General features: G+C 34.9%; 1 long non-coding RNA gene across 1 annotated transcript in view; it reads right to left on the bottom strand.

The window, feature by feature from the left end:
- Window positions 1-11,431, bottom strand: part of LOC107752449 (uncharacterized) — a 14,139-nt gene extending 2,708 nt beyond the window's left edge. Inside the window, exons 1-2 of the long non-coding RNA XR_001641359.1 lie at window positions 11,350-11,431; window positions 6,332-6,334 (exon numbers count right to left, since the gene is read on the bottom strand). This is a non-coding gene — a long non-coding RNA (uncharacterized LOC107752449). The remainder of the gene's footprint in view (window positions 1-6,331; window positions 6,335-11,349) is intronic.
- Between the last annotated feature and the right edge of the window lie 4,676 nt (window positions 11,432-16,107).

The raw sequence follows: 16,107 nt of genomic DNA, 5'->3' as shown, positions 1-16,107 counted from the left end.
GAGAGGTTTGACCAAACTGTTAAACTAGGTTATTTCCAAATCTTCCAAGCTCCCGATTGATTTCTAATATTTGATTCTTATGACTAAGTAGCCTAGTAGTATTAAATTGTAAATAAATTACAGATCCATCTTTGAAATCTGATTGGTTGATAACTTTTGACAACGTTTAATTCAGGTGCGAAAAGAATTAATATCTAGCCCATGAGCATAGAGGGATTTGTGAGTGCACAGGACACAGTTTGAGCGAGAGCAGAGACATGTTTTAAGTGCGCGCACTCTCTCTGGGCGAGAGCAGCGTGTATCTGAGCGCGCGAGTCCGGTTTAGTGCGAGAGCAAAGGAAATCCGCACGCGAGCAGAGAGATTCGCGATCGCGCATTATATTTATGTGCTTTCGCGCTACAATAATGCACTCTCGACATTTGTCATTAAAATAACGCCATACCAGGCTCTTTTCAAACGGTGCAGATTACACAGCGTTTCTGGTCTCGTGAAGGCGCTTCAGAGAGGAGTTTGTCGTTCCGAACGAGAATAATATGAAATGTGCATGTTCTGTTACAAATCCTTGCAACTAATGATCAGTCAACATCAATGCTCCCTGTGCGATGGATTGAGATTTTTTGTGTGTCAAACATTATTTTCTGTGAATGCATATATGCATCTCTCTGTAACGTACTTGGTAAAGACTGTTAAAAGGTGCTATATAAATAAAGCCTGTCATAATATGTCAGATACCTCAACTGAATTTAAAATCATTGCAATAAATTCTCAGTTGGTATAATGGCAATAATAAGTAACAATCAACATTGATTTTAGTTAGATTTTTTTTTGTGTGTGTGAAAACCCTACTTCATATTAGCTACACATTCAATGGCACTCTCCTCTAAAACAGTGAATATACTGTTATATGACAGTTACATGTAATTACATTGACTGTAAATGCATTAAACACATAGAATATAATATAATGTATGACAAATGCCTAAAAATTTCCTTTACTGTTCAATTGAAGAAAAAAAGTTAACTACATCTTGGATGGCTTGAGTGTGAGTCAATTAACAGCAATTTTTCATTTTTGGGTGAACTATCCCTTTAAGCCTGCATGTTTAGTCCGTATGACAAACGTTATAAATGCAGATTGTTATTAAATAAAGGCTAGTATGTGTTGTAGTGTGTGTGTTTTAGTGATTGATAGACACCAGGTAATACTTTTCTTAAACTCAATATAATAACTAGTTCCACAGCAATTTCTTATGATGCCCAAATAATAAATCTTAGTTGAGGTAACATATGAAACACATGGAGTGAATGGTTAAATTTTAATTGACACAATTTGCTGTAGTTTTCTAAATGTTTGACCAATTAAATAATTTTAGTTGAATGGACTATAAAACTATTTCAGTAAAGGTTGAGCCAACTAAAAAATAACAATTCAGGCAACACTTTGAAGACAGAAATTGACTGAACGTAAAATTTCTGTGGAACTTGTTACTAAATAATAATTAACTGAAACGGCTTGAAATTTTTTACAGTGCAGGATAGTCTGATTCACAAATGAGTCTTATGAACTGGTCCTTTTTAGTGAATTGAAAAACAAACAGTGCAACAAAACAATGACTCTTATGAACCGGTTCTTTTTGGTGAATCAAACGACATACTGCACAACCAGGGAAGTCTGATTCACAAATGACTCTTATGAACTGGTTCTTTTTAGTGAATCGAAAACAAACTGTGCAACCAGTGAAGTCCAGTTCTCAAACATAGAGTACGACTCAAAGGTGAATCAAAAACAGCTCAATCAGTGTATGCTGACCCCCAATCAAATTACTCTAATGAGTCAGTTTGTTTTAGTGAATCAAACACATACAGCTTCCAAATAGGCAGGAGCGTAGTTACTGACTAGTTGTTCACATGACAATGTGTAGTTAAAGATGCAAATAAGACATTTTGTCAATATTTCATGAAAATAATTAAGTGAAACCACATTTTTTTGTTTGTTTAGTATTGTTTTCTAATGCATAGTTAAGGCCAATTATTGGGTTAGATTTATGCTGCTTCTAAAAAGACTGTGAAAAGTCATTAAAAATCAGACTTTGGCAAGAATTGTTTTTAAAAATGATTTATTTTTTAAATAATCTCATTTTTTGGCGATGGAACTGTATTTATTTTTTCCAAATATTTATTCCTTAACAAGAGTATTAAAAGAGTCATTGAAACCATAAAGGGGCATGAATTGTTAAGATGAATTGGAACTAGAAGCATTAAATTCTTCATGATTCCCATCCATAAATGAGTCTAATTTACATAGAAAGAAGGTTTACTTGCTCTGAATGACAATTACTTCATTTAAATACCAATGACGTAATACTTTTTGTCTTGCATTTCTTAACATTTTGAAATTGCTGTTCAGGAAAATGTTTTCTCATAATTGATTACAGGTGTTTAAACTGGACTCATAAAAATAACAACATCAACATATGCACAGGAAACCCAGGTATGTTTTAACCTGAAATGACAGCCACGAGATGTAAAACAAGGCACAATGTGCCGTTGTTAATTAAATACATGTAAATGAGCTCTTGAGTAAATCATATGAAACATAGCCTGTCTGCAAAAGTTATAACCCAATTTATGTGCCTGAAAGAAGCAGCAGCCGAATATCTTTGTTATATTGCAGGCGCTAATGAATTACTCACGTCCAGAGACTAATTTGCATAATTCCAATTCTCACCCAAAGGCATTATGCTGGCTTTTTTATGATTCCTGAATTCTATTACTGTTGTGAAAACAAAACCCCATTGTGTAAAGAAGGTGGGAGATGGTGAAATAAATTGAGAGAAATCTTCAAAGGGCCAGTGGAATGAAAAGGAAGATAATATCGTGGCTATCGATGTCATGCGAGTCTCGTCTGCTATCTGTCCTCAGGACTGTGTAATTACTGTCACAATGTAATTAGCCTTCACCTCGTTTTGATGGATACTTGGGTGCTCACAGCATATTGGCGCTGACAATGGAAGCAAGTGTACAGCCATGTCCGATAACGGTCTGGGAGATGATTTGGTGAACCGCAGGTGGCATTTAAATGTTATGGGTCAAAATGCTACATGAGTAAAGAAGCAAAACATCCTAACATCAAAAGAAAAAGAAAAAAATCAAAGAAGAGAGAAGGGCATAACCTTACGAAAAAAGAAAACACGCAAAAATCGCGGTTGCTGCGGTTCTTGCATTCCTCTGCGGCTTGCTCGTCAATAGCACGGTATTGCGATATTGCGGTTATCGCGACAGCACTACTCTCATATAATTAGCACTAAGCAGTACAGTATCAAGAAACTCTTTTAAACTCCTATATATATATATATATATATATATATATATACATTAAATATATATTATATATAATACATATAAGAATAATTTAAAAATATATTTAAATTTTAAAAGGTGGAGGGAAGGTACATACTGTATAAGCAATGTCTACTTTAGTGAAAAAAAGAAAGAAAAACATATCCAGCAATGGCTTTAGGAAATGATTGTTTTCAACACTGTGGAGGTGGAATATTTCTAATATTTCAAAGGCCCTTACCGAGAAAATGTTCAACCAGGACTCCGTTTATTATGCTGTTTATCACGACTGCAATTTATTTTTTGTCCTACAGTGACATGACAGAATTTATCCCACAAGGAGTTTAACAATTACCGCCACGCAGCGCTGATTCGCATTTTTCAAATCATCCCTTTGTGCAAATCCAGACCCGTTACACCATGACACCATTGTATCCTCCTCCTCACAGGTGACTCTGGTCAGAAACAGATGTGGAATCCCACATGTTCGCTGCTCAACACCCAGTAAACAAGCCCTCTGGTGCTACACGAACAGCCAACCAATAAGTCTTTATCTCACCTCAGTCCATCAGTCCCATTTTTTCCAATTCATTAGCTATAATCGCATTGAATGACTCTTTATCGAGTTTCCCACCTCCAATGCCAACGGCAGGAGAAACAGGGAGAATTGTGGGTATCTTGTGGAAAGCCCTGAAAACAGAAGTGATGTACTGTAAATAGCAGAAGGAGCAGAATTATGTAAGAGAAGACACAAAGAGATAGGGTGCACGATCAGGCAGCGTCTGAGAGAAGGGGCCAAAACCAACTTGCTAATTGTTATTCGTGCTGATGCGGCTCTCGCTGTCTGTCACCTCATCAACTTATGGAACCAAGCTGCTTTAAAGGAAAAGCTAGCATTTTAATTATGTTTTCCATTAATTATTGATTTCTTTTTACATTAATAAGGGTCGTAACATGCTATTGTTTCTACTCGTCGAAATGTGGTGATGTGGGAGAGGACATCATCTAAACACACAGGGGAATTGAGTCGTGATGCAGGGCTTGGTGAATGTAAAATCTGCATCAACAGGACACATTAAAAAAGCCTATCATATAATGCAAGCTCATGCTGGAGCGTTAGCTGTGAGGAAGACCCTGGTAGTCGAGGAGGGCGATGAATTATTCAGTGGCCGGTGTGAATAAGCTGTTTTATAACTTCGGCTGGGCGTGATGTGGAGAGAGATTTATTATTGATTCCTTCCATGCACACAGGTGCTTTAATTGGCTGGAAAGTATAAAGCTTTATCTCTTTCTGTCTTAATAAAACCTTATCCTCCATAATCCCTGCTTTATTAAACAAAAACATCCTTAATACTTATTAACATAAGTATAAACCTTAATAAACATATGAAAAAACAAATGTAAGTTGATCTAAAATATATTTTTAATTAAATTATAAATGTAATGATAAAAATATGATTTTTTTATATATCCTGAAAAATCATGAATTTTTTTTTACTGAAGACAAAAAAAAATTTTTTACTGAAGACTTTTTTTTTGCAGACAATAGCCGTGTCATAGAGTCATAAACACAATCCATTTTTCCCAATACTGTAAGTATTTATCCATCCTTAAGTTTAATGCGAACGTCAACTTTTGAACTGTAGTGTATTCATAAAATTATTCTGAGGTGTATAAATTTATAATACAGTGAATTAAAAAAGTACAAAAATTATGCGATATATTTAGTATACTACTCATAATATTTTGTTGCAGAATGCAGTAGTGCAGTATTCAAAAAAGTGTACAAAATATAACTAGAGCACACTACAATTCCCATATTGTATTGTATCCCACAATACAATGCACTAAGCTTTACATTAGTGAAGAAGCAGCATTATTGGGCAAAAGTTAAGTTAATATATCCCAACATCAGAAAAAAAAAAATCTAAATCAATCTCAAAACTATGAACTAAACTCCACCCCAAAATTTAATAAGTAAAGATGTAAAGTATTCTACAGTTTAAAATGTTTATCGTTACATACCGTACACTGGATTGCAGCATTTGCAGTGTAAGCAATTTGCTAATATTCCATTCCATCTCTTAACACTTCAGCAGTCAGCAATTCAGCGCTCTCTTAAGCACAGCTATTAAACCAAGGAGGTACATGGGGCTCGTTTCTGCTCCAAACGATCAGAAATAGCATCAGTCAGGGGATTTCACCAAGTGTACACTGACATTATACAGTGCAACGGGTACAATTAGCACAGTGCTTATGGGCTGCAAAGGTGATAAGTGGCTTTCTTTCTCTCTCACACAGTTACTATCAGCACCTCTGTCAGACAGCCCTAATCACCGACTCGCTCTACAGATGACTGCTCATTCATCTGCTCTCAAAAATTAGATTAAGTACCAAATTCAAAGGTGAAGTGTGGAATTCCTAGCGCCACCAAAAAGAATAGAGTGCTGTAGTGATTACATATGTTTGACAACAATCACCCTGGTTCCCTTGACAAAAACCAAATCCGATTTTTCCATTGGATTTTGATTTTTTTGCAGAAAATAAGCTCTGTGAATAATAAAAGTTTACAATTCTTACACATTTTGTTCATCACGATAATCTTCACAAATGAACAGATTTTATGAAAAAAAATTTTAAATAAACATGGCTAAATGTAGCTTTTCACAGTCTTTTTTTTTTTTAAACATTTTCCCTGTTTGGAACTAGAAGTGCTAAAATGCACTTGTTTCCTAAAAATTTATTTTTTGGGTAATCAACATCATGCCACGAAATGCTGTCAACTTGTGAATCTGGAATACTCCTTTAACAGTGAAATAAATCACACATATCAGAAATCAAAGAGCAAGAGCAGAGCCAGTGGAAGCATTACTGAACAAGAAGCAAAATGGAAGCTCAGGAAAAGATACAACGATGCAGTCAAGTGTAAGGAGAAAACAGAGGTGGGAAAGGGCCACCGCATACCCAATATAGCTGCAGGGCCATTAAAACAGTCTACATCCAATGCTATGACAGACTATGGTGGACACCGGGTGCATTAACGACAGCACACAAACAGCACACTCCTGATTAAATAATGTAACTGGCTCTAACTGTACACTCGTTGCATAGAAGTGAGTGCTGAAGAGGCAGATGAGAGACTCGCTCTTCACTGAGAAGGCAGCGTTGTCAAAGGGGAAAATTCAGCGGCTGTTGACTATCGATCTGTTGATCTTTCGTGCACTGAACCCTCGCACCTCAGTTCTATGCATGCAGATCTACGCTGAATCACAGCCTTTATGGAGATATTTTTACCGCAGCATGATTAACAAAGGCATAACATCTTCAAACTAAAGATTAAAATGCTGCAAAGCTACTGTACCAGCTATAAAACACCTCAAAACTAAATATCTGCTATGCACTTTGCAAAATTTAAGATGTAGATTATCAATTACTCCACCGGCCTCGCTCTGTTCCCACGGCTCTCGGCCCCGCCCCCACTCGTCACATACTTGTATAAAGGCCTGTATCTAGCATGACTTTTATGAATTGTTAAACATTTCCCAATGACTGTTTGCTATTGCAAATGAAATAAAAATAAGAAATATTAGAACAGAAACAGAAATAGATTTGGAGAAATTTAGCATTACATCACTTGCTCTTCAGCAGTGAATGGGTGCCGTCAGAATGAGAGTTTAAACAGCTGATTAAAACATCACAATCCACACGACTCGAGTCTTGTGAAGTAAAAGCTGCTTGTTTGTAATAAATTCATCATTAAGGGGCTTTTCAAACTCTCATTCTGACGGCACCCATTCACTGCAGTGGATCCTGAGACTGAGGGTAAGACATTTTTTGGGTAAAGGATTCCTTTAATCACAATATTGAATTTATATTGAAACTACTGATTTTAGATTTAATTTTTATTTATTTTAAGCAAAACTGTAAAGATTTTTAATACTGGCCCTTTATCAGTTATCAACCACAGCATAAAAATAATTATGAGTTTATCAGTAATGGCCAGAATTTTAATATCAGCACATCCCTAGATGTTTGTGTACTTTTACCAGCATGTTCACAACTTAGCACTACAAACCAGCCGGCAGGATTTGATTTGCACTGTGAAAATGGGTTCAACACAAATCTGCACTATTAGCTGATCTGCATAATTCCTTTAGCGAATCTGGTGCTAAACCAACGCAAATGGTTCACTTAAACAATGTCACACCTTCAGACTATTTTTATTTTCAGACAAGAATATTTTTTCCTACGCTCTATAAAATCACAAAAACAAAACAAAGCATGCATTACAGATATGAGGCTTTGCATAATATCAGTGTAATAAGTAATTAAGATAACACATGGTGTCATAAATATTGTAACCTTACAGGCTTGAAGATTCATCCATAATGCATTCATCTCTATGGGGGGGGTCTAAAAATAAGGCTCTTTCCTAGCGGTAATAATTCATTGTGGATTCTGTCTCTTTATGTTAACAGACAGCTCTTTTCCAGACTGATGGCCCCTGGCTTGAAAGGACAATACTGTTGGGGAACTATTCAAATGAGTGACATTTCAAGGAAGAAACAAATGCTGGATGCACCAAGAAATGTCAAGCTTTGGTATTTTTGTTAATTGGACAAATTCTTGTTCTCTCTCTCTCGATCTACACACACAATATCCCTGGCCTGGTGAGATCTCTTGTAAATGTCTTTCATCACAGTAGTTCCAGCACCTTCTCAAGCAACAGCTGTGAGGACAGTTCTGTGCTATTGAACTGTAAAGATGGCAAGGGGTATCACACGGCTGACTGTTGAGAATGCCACACGACTGCTCAATAATTTGTTTACTCCTCAGCAGCATTTATCCTGACTGCTGGCTAAGCTATAGTCTTCTGTTTTCCAGTTTGTGTTTTGGGGCCCAGATTTTCCTTATGGTTTCCTGCCTCCTAGTGTGCTAGAATAGCCATAATCCTCCATTGAAAGCAACTACAATTGAGATTAATAAATAATTCACACACTGAAAAATTGCTGGTGGTTTTTATGGGATGAATAAAACTTTATGAATGATTTTACATCTGTAAAAAATTGTTTACATTTGTAATGTGGTTTTTGCCACTTATTAGCAGATCAAGTTCTGATGCCAGCTGGTTGACATGCTAAACTAGCTTGGACAGAATACTAGACCAATTCAAATGTTTGGGATCAGTAAGATTTAACAAAAAAAATAATAATATTTTGCAAGAATGCACTAAATTGATCAAAAGTTACAGTACAAAGATTTACAATGCTGTTCTTTTGACTTCTTTTGAATCATAGAATCCTGACTACAGTTTCCACAAAAAAAAATTAAGCAGCCAAACTGACTCCAACATTGATAATAAAAAGAAATGTTTCTTGAACACCAAATCAGCATATTAGAATAATTTTTGAAGAATTATGTGACACTGAAGACTGGAGTAATGATGCTCAAAACTCAACTTTGCATCACAGGAATAAATCACATTTTAAAATATATTTTAAAATAGAAAAGTTATTTTAAATTATATATTATAAATAATATATTTAATATAAATAATATTTAGCAATATTACTGTTTTTTACAGTTGTTTTGGTCAAATAAAAAAAGAAATCAAAAATATGATATAAATAAAATAAATATTATATATAAATATAACTTTTGAGTGGTAGTGTATCTTTACCATATTGTTTATAAAATGCTCAAAATCAGATTCTTTGTTTGTGTTTTATTTCTATATTCTTCAATAGGTTTGGGATGGGTTCTAGGTTTGTATAGTTGCTTTTTGTTTTGTACTCTTGCTTTCTTTGAAAAGAAAACTTAATAAAACAGTTGTTAACAACAAAAACGCTCAAAATTTAATTAAACAAATGTAATCTCAACATTAATATCTATAACATTATGATGTTCATTATAAACATTATACATTTACTTATAGCATTTAAAATATTGTTTTTATTTTTTAATTATTTTTTAATTATTTTATTTTTTTAATTACTTATTTATTTATTATCACATCGGCCAAAAATGTAATATCTGTTATTTCCCATAAAACAGCAAAAACCTGCCAGCCAACATAGGGCGACGTGTGTTTTTCTTTTCCCCCATAAAGGTTTTATTCAGCACAATCAGAGCTAAAATGAAAAATCTAAATCTATGGTATTGCTCTCACTGAACGGTCACTGTGGATTTTCAACCATCTGCAAACATTCATGTTTCCTCTCTCTCTCTCTCTTCATTTCTCTCTCTATATATCTAACTCGCTCTCTGCACAGACCTTCTTACAAATGATAAATACCCTCTATAAGCACTAACAGCACACTTGGGGGCTGCAGTCTGTCCCTCTGTTACGCTAAACACAGTAATTCAATGTCTTCTGAATGTCTGCCAGGGCCAATTAAAAATCAGGAATCCAAACCACGTCTGCCACCGACAGCACACAAACAAACAGGCAAACACAAACTCACACACGCAAACACATGCACGATATAAGAGTTTACTGACCACCAGGCTTCCCAGTAAACTCATAATACATGGCGTTATGGATTATTAGGCTGAAAATATCTTATAATGCTTTAAACTTTTTTTTTTTTGCATAGAAAATGTAATTAAGCTACAGCTTTCAGACAGCACTTATAAAATTGGGTTACATCCATTTCTGATGGCATTAGAAAAAAACACTATTTAATAATAAATTGTTATTAATCTTACATTTAAAAGCAATTAAGTCAAGTAAATGACTTTAGTAGTACATTTCCATATGGCCTCTAGCACTAACAAAAATTAACTGGAAAAGGAAAATCGCTTTATTGCTCATTTCTTTCCTCCCCTTGCTTCTCTTGTGTCTTCTGTTCATTTCTAGGCTCAGCAAAATTAGTTTAGTGTTCAGTGCAAACAATTCAAACCATCCCTTACTGAAGTGAAATTTATTTTCTTCAAAAATTTCAATTATTTACTCTACTGATTGCAGCTCAATCAGATCAACAGTGCATACAGGAAAAGATACCTATCCTAATCCAGCATGCTTAAATGAGATCTTGCTATTTCTGCGGGTAGCCACGAAAGATATTTCACTGCAGCTAAAAATAGCCCGACGGTGCATTTTATCTGTTATTTCCGGGCATCATTACTTTGTTTTGATTCGATCTGCAATTAAATGAAGCACTCTGGGATTATGTGCACTGTTGCTGCTCACCATGGAAACCGGAGTTAATTCAATATGTGAAGGTTGCTTAAATCAGTGCAACACTTCTACAAAGCACATAGCAACACCAGACTGATGGCAGGGTGATGCAGGTCTGTTATCTGTAACCTGTAATCTGTGGAGAGGGGGGGGGGTGAACGAAAACGAAGCCAGGTGATGTCCATTCTCTATCGTGATGGCAAGCCCACTGCAAACAGATCTAAATTAATTTCTATAAATAGACTTTCTGAGAAAAGAGGGGTCTTGGACCTCTCCTGTAATGATATACTGGTGCTAGGAGAGGGGCAACAATTATTTCTGAGCAAATGTTGACTCTGCCATGCATTGGAGCATATTAACGTCTGGCATAGTTTTGAAACGTTATATAAAACACTGTTTGAGACTAGACTATTAAATTAGGGTTAAATTAGGTCTTTTTAAGACTATATTTCAATTTAGCATTTCATTAAAGCAATATAGCTCACCCAAAAATGAAAATTTACCAAAATTACTAAAAATGTATTCACTGTAGTTTGTTTCTGAACAGATTTGAAGATATTTAGTATTACATCACTAATGGATCCTCTGCAGTGAATGGGTGCCATCAGAATGATAGTCTAAAAACATCACAAGCTGATAAAAACATCACAATAATAGACTCTAGTCTATCAATTAATGTCTTGTGAAGAGAAAAGCTGAGTGTTTATAATAAACAAATCCATCAAAACATTTTTAACTTCAAACCGTTGCTTCTGGAGTCCATAATACCCATAATATTTCTTTTTCCAATGAACAAATCATCTCGCCTGAATCAGGAGAATGAAATAACCAAAACAGTTCTAAGCAAATATGCTGGTGGATTTTGATGAAAGAGGACTACAGGGGATGAACATTTTCACTGGAGGAAGAGTTATTATAGATTATGAGCTCATATTTTGTTCAGAACGACGGTTTGAAGTTGAAATGCCTTAATGATGGATTTGTTTCTCACAACACACATCTTTTCACTTCATAAGATGTTAACTGATGGACTGGAGTCGTGTGGATTACTTGTGGATTATTGTGTTTTTTTATAAACTGTTTGCACTTCTGGCGGCACCCATTCACTGCAGAAGATCTATTAGTGAGCAAGTTATATAATGCTACATTTCTTCAAATCTATTCTGATGAAGAAACAAACTCCATACTGGAGGAAGAGTTATTATAGATTATGAGCTCATATTTTGTTCAGAACGACGGTTTGAAGTTGAAATGCCTTAATGATGGATTTGTTTCTCACAACACACATCTTTTCACTTCATAAGATGTTAACTGATGGACTGGAGTCGTGTGGATTATTGTGTTTTTTTATAAACTGTTTGCACTTCTGGCAGCACCCATTCACTGCAGAAGATCTATTAGTGAGCAAGTTATGTAATGCTACATTTCTTCAAATCTATTCTGATGAAGAAACAAACTCCATCTACAATCCTGGATGGCCTGAGGATAAGTAAACATTCAGCAAATTTTATTTTTTTAGTGAACTATTCCTAGCCTCCCTAAGTGAAGTACTTTGAGATCTGGATCCCTTTTACAAGAGTTATTATTATCCATTTCCCAAGTCTGCTTTACAACTAATCACCAAATAACAAAACCGCAAGTGTAGACCACATGTACCTCAAGGCAGCGGAGCCATTGCTCAGTTTTGACAGAGGTCTAATGCGGTGAGCAGGCAGGCAGTCGTAAAGAAGCTGTGATTTGTCAGTGCAAAGGTTATTCTGTCACCCCTCCCTCCCCCTAAAACACATAAGGGAACAGACAGGTTGACGTTAATTTTGTCTCTATTCTCCCTGGATTAGAGAGTCAGTCCGGCAGGAGCAGAAATAAATAACCTACAGCACTAATGCAGGGGGCTAATTCTGTGTGTGCAGAAGAGGAGGTAATACAGCACCTGACATTTATCAGCTATTCTGAGACAAGAACCGAAAAAAACGCTTGGCAGAGGGCATGAGCTCTTTAAAGACAATTTCAGCTGATTTCAGCCTTACACCATCGGTTGAGTGGGAAAACAAAAAGGCACTGGGAAAAGAAAAACGTGTAAAGTGCAAGTGTCGTACTTTAGCATGATGGACTGAGGGCTTTGGTAGATGTCTGCATGCATTATTGTGCAAACCCAGCGATGAACATCTCCATCAGTATGGAGAGCAGTCAATCAGCTCCATGAGCGTCATGCAGCCTTCATATTTTAATCAGGCAATTAGCCAGCCAGCTAAACTTCTCCATGCTCTTGAGGAGTTGAGGAGGTGCATATCAATTCTTCCCCTGTGAGTGATCCATGCTTTTCTGCGTTCATTATCCAATATGGTGAAAAACACTCCAGTCACAATCAATCATGCACACACACACAATATAAAGATATATTAGTGAAGACACAGCTTTGACAGAAATGGTTTTCATATATATTATGATATATAGTATACAACAATACACAGTTGCCCTTTCAATTTAATTCAGTTCTGCTCTCAAGTCGATTCCTATTTCGATTTCATTTCATTCGATTACAATTCATTTGGCACATTTTAATTACCTATGAAATAATTCTCTCTCAACTTTTTCTGCAGCAGATCTTCTAAAATGTTGCCTTATGAAAACATTAAAATTAACAACAGGTCCCAAACTATGCAGTTCAACTGCAGCCAGTTCATTCAGTCAAAGATTCAGATTAATTAAAACAGTAACTTGTGAGTTTGTGAGACTTTTTGAATAATTTATTAATAGGGTCGATTCAAAAGAATAATTTGTTTGTGAATCGTTTAGGCTGGAAGAGTCATTTGTTATGACTGACTAAAAAGTATCGGTTCATAAGAGCCAATTGTTCGTGAACAGAACTGCACTGATTGCACTTTATGTTATTGATTCACAAAAGAGACTTTGTTCGTAAATTGGACTGCATAAATCACACTGTTTTTTTTTACTATGTGCAAAACACTAGGAGGACAAGATAAAAATGTGTGTGTTCTTGGTCTACTTTTAACTGATCACAGTTAGTTGACTTTTAACATGGAAATATATTCACGAACCTCTAGATTCAGGGTGTGACGCTGCTTAAAACACTAAAATGTCAATCTGAGGGTTTTTAAGAATTTATATCCAGATCAAATAAAGTTTGCGACTAGACCCAGCTCTGAATATTGACTATATAACACCCCTAAACCTAACCCTCACAAAAACCTAATGACGTTGTTGAACTTAAAACCAGTTTATTTCAACAACGTCAACAGTCCAGTTTATGTTTCACAAGACATTTCTAAACATCTGACCCTCACAAATTCAGCAAAACATGTAAAGACAGAAATGACACCACAATGATTACATGCAAAAATCAGGTAAAGAAACACAAATACAGGAGTACATACTTGCTTCGATACAGTCAATATAATAGGACCACAGCACATGTGCTGTCAAACTGTCTCTAAAGGTCACGATTTAGGAGAGCAGCGAGCCCGAAGAAAGGTGAACTCGTCTCAATCTCCAGTGCCTCTTTCTTGTTCTCAGCCAGATGCTTCCTCCGCTTGTCTTTTCTCTGACGCTAATGACATTTGTCTCAGCAGATACACACTAATAAGAACAAAACACTACAGAAATACCACTCAGCTTTACTGAACTATAGGTGCTGTCTATATTCATCAAATCCCCTTGATTCCTGCTTAATAAAAAAAAATTTAATATAAAAAAAAATTACTTGCCTTCAGAATATAGTCAGGATGTTAACTGTAGTCTTTTATGTGAATGCCACAATACTCACCAATGAAATGCTATTAATCTTTGCAGATAAACTAACTATACTCAAAACAAAGTTCTTGAAGCCGGTTTATGTATTTCATATAAAGGCCCAAAACATATAATGACCAAACAACTTGGCTCAACTAAAGGCAATACTTTGAGGCAGGGCTATATTTTTGCTCGACCAATGGCAGACAGGGAGTGTGTTTCAAGAAACCTGTTTAGAAACAGTCATTATTTGTACATATCCAGTAGGTGGTGCACTTATTATCTTTGAAAATAAATGTATAATTTAATGTTTTATATTGTTTTAATGCCTTATGGTATAGCCAGGAATAGATAAGTATTATAATTTATTATAATTGTGGTTACATACATTTGTGAAAATGAATGTTTTATAATGCAACTTTATTATTATTATTATTAATAATAATAATAATAATGTTTAATTAATAAGCACCTTTCCTATGCTCAAGATCACTGTACAGAGTAGCAATAACAGAAACATAGCAACAATATGCAAAATACAAAGAAATATAAAAAAAATTATCATCAAAAATTCATAAACTTTATTACATTTATTATTATTGTAAGGTATTGTAAAAAAAAAAAAAAAAAAAAAGTTTTAGAATAAAAATACATGTAAATCTAATAATCTAAAAGATCACTCCAATTTTAGCAACAGTATCTTAGATTAGATTAGTTCCTCCGACTGACGTATATGGACAAATATCATTTGTAATATTGTATATTCTCTATGGTTGCAAATAAAGGAATAACAGGATCAATCTCTAAACATTTCCAGGAATGAGCCTTTGAGTGTTTTCAGAAGAAATCGAACGGTTGAAGTGGAAGATATATTGCATTCAAAATGTCATCCACCACATTGCGAGCACTCAGAGAGCAGAGATACACAGCACGTACTGAGACGGCGGGCACAGGTCTCATCTGCAGCACAGCTAGCATTTTTCCTCTTCAATCATTACCTGGTGCTCCTAACAATAAACTTCATTGAGCCTTGACTTTAATTTTATGGGGTTCTCGAAGCACAGCTGCCCCTTCACTGTTTCTTCTGATGGCCAGCAGGGAGGAGGTCACAGATTTGATTTTTACACTGATTTTTTGTTTCAGTCATACAGTTTAAAAGTCAACATTTAGAGGTTTCATATTCATGAAAAAATATCACTTTAGTTCACAATGTGAAAAACGTGACAAATGGTAACCAAACTTTCAAAACATTTTTGAAAAATGTATAAATATCATGTATCAAACATAAAAAACAATTCATAAATAAAATATTGTGAAAACTGTCCTTCACTGTAATATACACTACCAGTCAAAAGTTTTTGGACAGCAAGATTTTTAATGTTTTTTAAAGAATTCTCTTCTGCTCATCAAGCCTGCATTTATTCGATCCAAAATACAGCAAAAACAGTAATATTGTGAAATATTTGTACTATTTAAAATAACTGCTTTCAATCTGAATATAGTTTAAAATGTAATTTATTGCTGTGATTTTAAAGCTGGATTTTAAGCATCATTACACCAGTCACATGATCCTTCAGAAATCATTCTAATATTCGGATTTGCTGCTCAAAAAACATTTAGCATTGTTATTATGTTGAAAACAGCTAAGCAGAATTTTTTTTAGGTTTCTTTGATGAATACACAGTTCAGAAGAACAGCATTATAAATGTCTTTATCATCACTTTTGATCAATTTAATGCATCCATGCTAAATAAAAGTATTAATTTCTATAATTTCATAATTTAATGATAAATATATAATGATTTAAATATACTGACTCCAAGCTTTTGAATGGAAT

This window comes from Sinocyclocheilus rhinocerous, unplaced genomic scaffold (genome assembly GCF_001515625.1).
Source record: "Sinocyclocheilus rhinocerous isolate Xijiao unplaced genomic scaffold, SAMN03320098_v1.1 scaffold1583, whole genome shotgun sequence".
Taxonomy (NCBI): domain Eukaryota; kingdom Metazoa; phylum Chordata; class Actinopteri; order Cypriniformes; family Cyprinidae; genus Sinocyclocheilus; species Sinocyclocheilus rhinocerous.
The sequence above is the reverse complement of the archived record's forward strand: the minus strand, read 5'-3'. Positions and strand labels throughout refer to the sequence as shown.